At 32.0% G+C, this 9755-nt stretch overlaps 1 long non-coding RNA gene across 1 annotated transcript; it reads left to right on the forward strand.

Moving 5' to 3' along the window:
• The first annotated feature begins 5347 nt into the window (after nt 1–5347).
• Nucleotides 5348–7455, forward strand: LOC127705164 (uncharacterized). Its single transcript, XR_007983733.1, has 3 exons — nt 5348–5517; nt 6319–6436; nt 7267–7455. It is a non-coding gene; the product is annotated as an uncharacterized LOC127705164 (long non-coding RNA).
• Nucleotides 7456–9755: the final 2300 nt, after the last annotated feature.

Raw genomic sequence — 9755 nt, forward strand, 5'->3', positions numbered from 1 at the left:
TCAAATCATAGGTTAGTATATCTATGGGACATGTCGGTCTCAAATCATAGGTGGGTATATCTTTGGGAAAAGTCGGTCTCAAATCATAGGTGGGTATATCTATGGGAAAAGTCGGTATCAAATCATAGGTATGTATATCAATGGGAAAAGTCGGTCTCAAATTATAGTATATCGACATATTATTTTTCGTACACTCGGCATCCTCAAATATCCTGTATTTCTTTTAAACCCACTAAAGACTTCTATTTTTCTCTATTATATGGAATGGAAAATCTGGAATATTTTACTTTTCCAGTGAATACTTCATTTGTTGATATATACTGTATAAAAATAAGGAGATGTGGTATGATTGCCAATGAGACAACTATCCACCAAAGTTCAAATGAAGTGGATGTAAGCAATTATAGACAACCGTACGGTCTTCAGCAATGCGAGAAACCCATACCGTATAGTCGGATATAAAAGGCCCCGACATGAAAAATATGAAACGATTCAATTGAAAAAACTATCAGCCTAATTTATAACAAAACAATTTACGAAAAATAGATATGACCGACCTGAACCAACGACAACCACTGAACTACAGGCTCCTGACTTGGGGCAGACACATAAAGAATGTGGCGGGGTTAAACATGTTTGTGAGCGCTCAATCCTCCCCTAACCTGGGATAAGAACAAACTATACAAATCAGTTGAAAAAGGGCTTAACTAATCAGTGAACGTTTAGTGTATATTCAAATATATTTAGCTATGTTGAAAGATGTGCATAATGTCAAATTATAAAAATAAATTTTTTTTAGTCTCTAAGTAAGCTTGTGAGATTTCCGCTGCTACTATGCTAAATGGGTGCAATTTGGGCACAGTGACGTTAACTTATATTATTCAAATGGTAAAAAGACCAAATTTAAATTTAATGGCATTGATTCTGTACATTTGTTGCATTTTATGAAATATATATAAATTAATTGAAAATAAAGAGAATGTGTTTGAAACATGAAAGGAAATTGATTCAAGTTAAAAAAAAAACGATGAATATGTTTACAATTAATCGTTTTTACCCATTTAATAACATTAACGTACCAATTTAACTGCACCAGATGTTCATTTCTTCAATCATTTATAATTAAAGCATAAAGCGTGAATATGTTTGTATTGGGGTAAATTCAGTAAATGACAAATTCCACACGCACCAACATTCATTTGTTTTCTTTTTGTTGTATACTTCTTTTCTTTTGATACGTCACTGGAACACGCCAAGTCTCCGTAAGTATATGAAGCTAAACCCGACATGTCCAGGATAAAAGTATAAGCAAAATTGATTGATATGCCGGAAAAATAGTCACTAGCAAAATCCGAACGGACCTCACTCCTATATAAACATTTTAAAATACGTGTTTCATCATTTATGTATCAATATTTTCCTTTATTTTTTTTAACTTGAACAGACATAACTTTACGAACTTTAAATCGATACCATAGATTGTATTGGGTCGCTGCCTTTCATACAGCATTTACATTCCTTTTTAATTTATTAAATTACCATTTGTGCCAGTTATACGGAATAATTATTTACTCTTTCAGGAGAATTAGGCCAACCAGTTAAGCTTGACAAAGTTGATTTGGGTCCTTCCGACCTCAAACGATTAAAAGAAGGATTCAAAAAGCATGGATTTAATGAGCTTGCCTCAGATCTTATTTCCTCCCACCGCAGTATTGGTCCCATCAATATTGATCCTGGGTATGAATATGGTACATCTTACAACTATAATGAGTCAATATCAAACATATGAGTAAATTTTGAGAAATATGAGGATAATGTTAACACACAATACGATGTACGGTATACGTTTAAGAAAATGGCTTATGATAACCAATAAAACAATGGGAACAATACACACAAGTATTCCCCATATAAAAAATCTTAACAGACCAAAAACCAAAAACAAAAACCAAACAAAAATAATAACGATAGTCAGGTCACTGCATACGTCCTTTAGTGATGATCAAATACTAACAACTTAGATATGCTTTATAAGATAGCTAATGGTCCATTGTAAGTCAATTATTTAAGACATAAGATAAAAGGACAGCATACAACAACCAATAGTCGAAAGGCTCCATGCTTGGAAAATAATAAAGTTTATAGTGGGATCGAAGCATAAGAAAACTATTATTGAAGAAGTGCATATATTATACACAGTATCAACAATGTACTATCTTAAATGAATGCATAAAATACAAATCCATAGAGATTTACAAAACATCAATTGTAAATCTATAATCTAAAATTAAAAAAAAATCTTTTTGAATAAATTTAAATCTAATTTTTTTCTTTCTTTCATGCAACACAATCAGATGTGCAAATAATATCTACGACAAGTTGTTACCAGCCAGCATAGTAATTCCAGTCAGGGATGAGTCTTGGACAATTCTATTGAGAACATTTCATAGCATTCTGTCCAGAACACCCTTAAATCTAATACAAGAAATCATACTTGTGGACGATAGTTCCAAAATGGGTAATGCCTATAATTGCTTCCACTTCATTTGAACTTTGGTGGATAGTTGTCTCATTGGCAATCATACCACATCTCCTTATTTTTAAGTTAACTTGTGAACCTTATTCAATATTTGTTCGGCATCAACTAAAAATTCTTTTCTTTGATTTTTCTGTTAAACAATTTTAGTACCAAACATGACTTGGAAGAGAGAAAACGTAATTGTCATCCTGGTAATATTTATCTTCTATTCCTGAACAATATTTTTAACGCCCAAAGTTTGATTTATTTAATTATGCGTTTTGTTTTCGAAGTTTGAACTACATTTCTTCATCAGGAACGCTCAGACATAAACATTTAAAAGACAAAGATGTATAAATACTTAAAAACGCTATTATAGAGAATAAACAAAGCGTTATATGAACCCCAACTCTTTGCAATCTATATTGCAAACGACCAAACAGGACTCAAGGGTAACTATGTTTTTAATGTAGGAAAACAATTTCATTTTTTCCCCTAAATAAACTCCTTTTTGTCAATTTGCATAACGGGACAGACAACGCTTACCAAAGAAAACTTGAAATAAATAAAACTCACTTATAGCAGTTTAAAGATGATTTTTTTATTGGTTTATATTCAATCCAATTTTAAAATTCTTCTGTTAGATCACATGAAAGGTAGACTAGACTGGTATATTTCACATCTACAAAAAGTAAAAATAATTCGACTAAGAGAAAAGAAAGGAAGAAGTCTGATGGTTGCAAGACAGGAAGGGATAAATAAAGCTGAATCAGATATTGTCATAGTCATAGACTCGCATACAGAAGTAACTGAAGGTTAGTACTTCAAATTGTCATAGTCATAGACTCGCATACAATAGTAACTGAAGTTTAGTATTTCTTATTGACATAGACTTGCATTGAAAAGTAACTGAAGGTTAGTATTTCATATTGTCATAGTCATAGTCTCGCATACAGAAGTAACTGAAGTTTAGTATTTAATGTTGTAATAGTCATAGACTCGCATAAAATAGTAACTGAAGTTTAGTATTTCTTATTGACATAGACTTGCATTGAAAAGTAACTGAAGGTTAGTATTTCATATTGTCATAGTGACAGTCTCGGATACAGAAGTAACTGAAGGTTAGAATTTCATATTGTCAAAGTCATAGACTCGCATACAATAGTAACTGAAGGTTAGTATTTAATATTGTCATAGTCAAAGACTTGCATAGAGAAGTAATAAGTAAAATAACTGAAGGTTAGTATTTATATTGTTGTAGTCATAGACTTGCATAGATAAATAACTGAAGGTTAGTATTTCATATTGTCATAGTCATAGACTCGCATACAATATAACCTGAAGTTTAGCATTTCTTATTGTAATAGTCATAGACTCGCATAAAATAGTAACTGAAGTTTAGTATTTCTTATTGTCATAGACATAGACTTGCATTGAAAAGTAACTGAAGTTTAGTATTTCATATTGTCATAGACATAGACTCTCGTACAGAAGTAACTGAAGCTTAGTATTTCATACTGTCATAGTCATAGTCTCGCATACAGAAGTAACTGAATGTTAGTATTTCATATTGTCATAGTCATAGACTCGCATACAATAGTAACTGAAGTTTAGCATTTCTTATTGTCATAGTCATAGACTCGCATACAATAGTAGATGAAGTGTAGTATGTCTTATTGTTATAGGCATAGACTCGCATACAGAAGTAACTGAAGGTTAGTTTTTCACATTGTCATAGTCTTGCATAGAGTTATATTTTCAGAGTGCCATTGTCAAAGACTCTCATACAGACGTAAATGAAGGTTAGTATTTCATACCGTCATTTTCATAGACTCGCATACAATAGTTACTGAAGGTAAGTATTACATATGGTTGTAATGATACAGATTGCAAAAGATGCTTTTAGAATTAGGTTTCTGTCATAGCAAAGTGAAAAGGTACGTATTTAGATATATCGGATATTGCCATAACAAGGGTAAGGTAGAAAGATGCACATCAAGGTGGTTATGCAATTAACATATTGTTAATCTCGGATTATTATCAGTATCAACATTATTCTTCGAATATTGAATGCGCTTTTCTGAATTTACCCCTTATCAGGAACGCTGTGAAATTAAAACCAAGGATGTATAAATACAGTTCAAAGAAACATTTGAACTACTATGTATATGAATTAAAGGGACATACAACAATGGCCAAATTCATTCTAGGTCATCTTTGCCTGAGTGAGTTTGAACCTAAGTTTTTTAGTAACTTCTTAATTTTTCAACGGGAAATTTTAGAAAATTATATAAAAAATCAAGTCAGTACCGAAGCACTTACTATTGATCTGATGATACCCCGGGGACAAATAGTCCACCAGCATATTCAAAGTCTTTAAACGAATAAGCGAAAACGTATGTAATCATACTTGCATATTAAGAAACTTATAAGACCGATTTAAGTTCGTACTTTTCTTGTGTTTCTTAAGCTTATTCGGTTATGCTCAATACTAAAAGATTAATCTAAATACTTATAATGCTTTGAAACATAGGCACTAAAGAGGCGTATACTGAACTGACGAATCAAGTTTGCCAAAATAATAAATTCCTATTTCAACACTGTCATAGATATAAAAGATATTTCATATAAGCAACACTTTAATATATCATTTCCAAGCCTCTGTCAAAGATTTCACTTTTCCTTTTCTCATTAGCTCACATGAAGCAAAGAGCATGTGTAAGCAATCACACACAATAGACGTCCGTCATCTGCCCGTTTTATTTCAAATATTTTTTTTCATTCCTTATAGGATGGATTGAACCATTAATCCAAAGAATCAGAGAAAAGCCTAATTTTTTGGTAGCTCCCATTGTTGATCAGATCTTTCCCGAAACTTTAGAGTTTGACTACAAGAATCCCAAACCTAGAGCTATGTCATTTGACTTTCATTTGAACCAGGACTGGATATTATACAAACAGGAATACTTTGAGTCTATTTCATGGTCCAAACCTTATAGGTAAGTCATGGTTAAAATCAAAATTACCAAATACAAACTGTTTTTACAGTGTGGTTTTCATTTTGTTTACCTTTGTCTTTATATTTAACTTAACTTGTATTATATCGAGAAAGTGTATACTATTTACTGTATGTACTATCAACTACAAAACATTTTTTGTTGGCGTCTTTGTCAAATTTAGTATCAACTATAACATTTTTACCGTTGGCGTCTTTATTAAATTTATGTGTATATGTTTGTTTGATTTTTTTTAGTCAGTTTTGTTGTATGTCTGTGATGTATATTTACACAGTTTTGACAGCTGGATCCCAATTAGTGTCACATTAACCTATTATATTTGTTTGGGTTGCTCACCCAATTTTGTAAATATAATGGACCTATCAACAACTGTCATACAAGTAGGAGATATAGCTAGCTATTAAAACAGGTCTATCCCACCATTTTCTTCGGTAAATGCCTGAACCAAATGAAACCATATGCCAGTTGTTTTCCCTTCGTTTCTTTTGGTTGATAAAGTCTAATGTTTGAGTTTACTTTGGAGTTCGGTATTTTTGATAAAACTTTTTTGTGACAATATCATATTTAAACTTCATGCTAATTTTAAATTCAAGACGAATTAAAAGATGCAGACGTCTAAATCTAGTTATTTGCACATAGTTGTGTGTCTGTTGTATCCCTAAAATGATGCTTCACCAATGTAATATTATAATAGAAAATTTGATATAATTTTAAAAAACACTACCATAATTTATTTTGCCTTTTCATCACGTATTATTTTTATCGCACCCAGTTAATTTTCAGAACAGTAGGAATACAAGGTAATGCACTGGTATTCAACAAGACGTTTTTCAATAAACTTGGCGGACTAGACACCGGTATGAAGGTCTGGGGAGGAGAACAGCAAGAACTCATGTTTAAGGTCTGTTCTGATATAAGTTGTAAAGGCAATACCCTATCTATTCGTACTTTTAACTGAAACCTTTAACATAAGTCGTCAAGTTTCTTTTTCAGTGTCATTCGATCTCATTCATTCTGAACCCCATGACGAATCAACATTATATAACTGTACGACTCAAACTGTTTTTGTCACATTAAGATGATTACCAAAAAGGGAAATTGAACAGTGAATATATATGATGTAAATAGTATTGAACGTTAGAAATGTTTTTATTGCAAGGTTGCTTTTACTTCATGAAGTGTACTTTCACTTTGTACGATATTATTTCTTCCGTAGTCGTTGTTATTGCCGTTCAGTGGATGTAAATAATCTGTCCAGTCATGTTTATTCTACATTGGCTAGAGGTATAAGGGGAGGTTTGAGATCTCACAAAACATGTTTAACCCCGCTGCATTTTGCGCCTGTCCCAAGTCAGGAGCCTCTGGCCTTTGTTAGTCTTGTATGTTTTTTTGATTTTAGTTCATTTATATGTTTCGGAGTTTAGTGTGACGTCCATTTTCACTGAACTAGTACAAATTTTTGTTTAGGGGCCAGCTGAAGTCCGCCTCCGGGTGCGGGATTTTCTCGCTGTGTTGAAGACCCATTGGTGGCTTTGGGCTGTTTTCTGCTCTTTGGTCGGGTTGTTGTCTCTTTGACACATTCCCCATTTCCATCCTAAATTTTATTTGTTGATTCATAACCAGCGTGATATTTTGAATATTTTGACCTAACCTATGGCAAAACGTAAACGCGTTGGTTACGAATTCGAAGGTTTTGTGGTTTTATTTACAAAAATCGACATATATTTTTAGTATGTTATGTGTGGTGGTGATTTAGAAATTGTACCATGTTCTCACATCGGTCATGTATACAGAAAAAGACTTATATGGTCTAATGAGCTGCACAATAAGGCTATAATGAATGGAATGTGTAACCAGTATCGAGTAGCAGAGGTATGGATGGATGAATATAAACATCTGGTCTTCCACAGACTTGGTAACTACACGGCAAGTATTAAAATTTGTATATAACTTTTAAAGAATATATGTTGCGATGTCAATTACTAGTAAATATATGACTGTGTTTAAATTTTTTACTACAGAACAAGTGTGGACACAGATGAATGTGGATAGTATGTTTGGATGTTTGACAGTGTTTTATATGACAAAAGGAGTTCTATGTTTTTCCTATATGGTGTTATTAACTGTGTTGCACGATGACAACCAACCTGAGCATGAGGAGTGTTGTTTATTTAATATTTAGATTTTATGTTCAAGAGGGCATGGAAGACACTAATTGCATTAATGACCAAATGATTATGATAGAATATTTTCCACATCTTTGATTTTGGATAAATTTTGTAGCTAGGAGAGCAACACATAATAGGTTCATTTTTTCATGTGATTTTTTTTAAATGGGAGATGATATCTGAGAACATGATATCAGGAGGCTGTAATTCAGTGGTTGTCGTTTGTCTATGTGTTACATAATATTTGTTTTTCGTTTATTTTGTGTAAATAAATAACATAAATGACTATGCGTTATGGGCTTTGCTCATTGTTGAAGGCTGTACGGTGACCCGCAGTTGTTAATTTCTGTGTCATTTTGGTCTGTTGTGGAGGATTGTCTCATTGGCAATCATACCACATCTTTTTTATATGTATTTGCTCACTATTTGTATGGTTCTATTTATATTACTTTGTGGTGGATTGTCAGTATCATTAGTAAAATATTTTGTTAAAATGTCGAAATTGTTTCTCAGATTAGAAGACATTTATTGGTTTTTAGTAATGAAAATGCCTGACATGATGCTTGGGTCTAGATGAGCTAGAAAGTAAACTTCTGTGTTGTTTTTTATCAATTCTTTGATAACATCTCCTCCAAAGCTGGCCGAAGCAAAAAAAAGTTTTGACCAATATGAAAACGATATCAACAAAAAAACCTTTGTGAGCATGCTTCAAAGACTCATAACTGCTCCAAAAGTAATCTGATAGAATTTCAAGCATGTCAAGTGGGTATTATGAAAATCTACTTAATATGTCTAAATATCAAAAAAGTTGTAGTATTCAATATGAAAAAGGTATTGCAAAATTATTCTCTTTTCAATTTTTTTTGTTATATGGATACAAATATAAGTGATACCAATACAGTATTTGTTGTGGTATGGAAGTGTAGTAATTAACCTTTACTGTAACAATGTTAATTCACACAAATTAAGAAATAAACAAATGAATGAAAAATGTTGAACATGTACAATGAAATATAGTTTTAGAAATCAATTAGGCAAGATAGGCCTTATAATTTTTTATTTTTTTTTTAACATACTGAATGACCATTTACACTCAGGACCGAGTCATCAGTAGGCAGTACAGATGTATTAAAACAACCTAGCATCATATTGCTAGTAGCGAGTGTAGCATTGTCGGGTAAATTTGTTCTTTTTTTTAAATTTGGTTAAAGGACAAAAAATGTTTGGTTCAAATCATAATAAAATGCTTTTATCTCCTTATTACTTACATTGTACATAGAATGGATACTACCCTGACAAATCCTTGTACATGAGAGTTGTCTGTCAAATCTTTATTTCACAAAGAATGAATTGCATAACAATGAACTGAGCTCAAAGCAAAGCACTTTAATAATACACTTAGACAAAGAGCTCAATCCAGTGATATACTTTGTACTACAGGTCCTTCATGAACATCCTATCCACCAAAACCATATCTCACAAACATGCCATACAACATGTACATGGTTCGATCAGAAGTCCTGAAAAAGATATGAATTTTATTATCATATTTTAATTATACATACACAGGTTAAAAGTTATATACTCCAATGGCAGTCTTTCCTGCTAAAATGTCATGTGTAGAATGTGATATACCATTTTTGGGTCTATATGGGTACTGTCCTTTATATTCATTAGGTCATTTTGACACAACAAAATATATAGAAAATGTTAACTTTGATCTGGAAATTGAGTTCTTTTTCGCAAAATAAACCCACTAAAACTAAACTTTGAATGCAAAAGACCCCTAAATGGCTAACAGATATTGCTATAAAGAATAGTCCATGATGATTATTGTTATTAAAGAGTTCATGAAATGTACACTGATTCTGTCAGTTGAATGGACTAGAATGAGATAAGTTATATAAACATAAAGGTTTTTTCAACAGTTGTGGTGTAAATTAAATCAGTTTTATTTTATGGTTGACATATTTAAGTATATATGTAGACCATTGGCTTTTCAACACATTGATATTTTACAATATCGATTATCTATTTATTGTTATATTGTTG

The sequence above is a fragment of the Mytilus californianus genome, unplaced genomic scaffold (assembly GCF_021869535.1).
Source record: "Mytilus californianus isolate M0D057914Y unplaced genomic scaffold, xbMytCali1.0.p SCAF_6, whole genome shotgun sequence".
Lineage (NCBI taxonomy): Eukaryota > Metazoa > Mollusca > Bivalvia > Mytilida > Mytilidae > Mytilus > Mytilus californianus.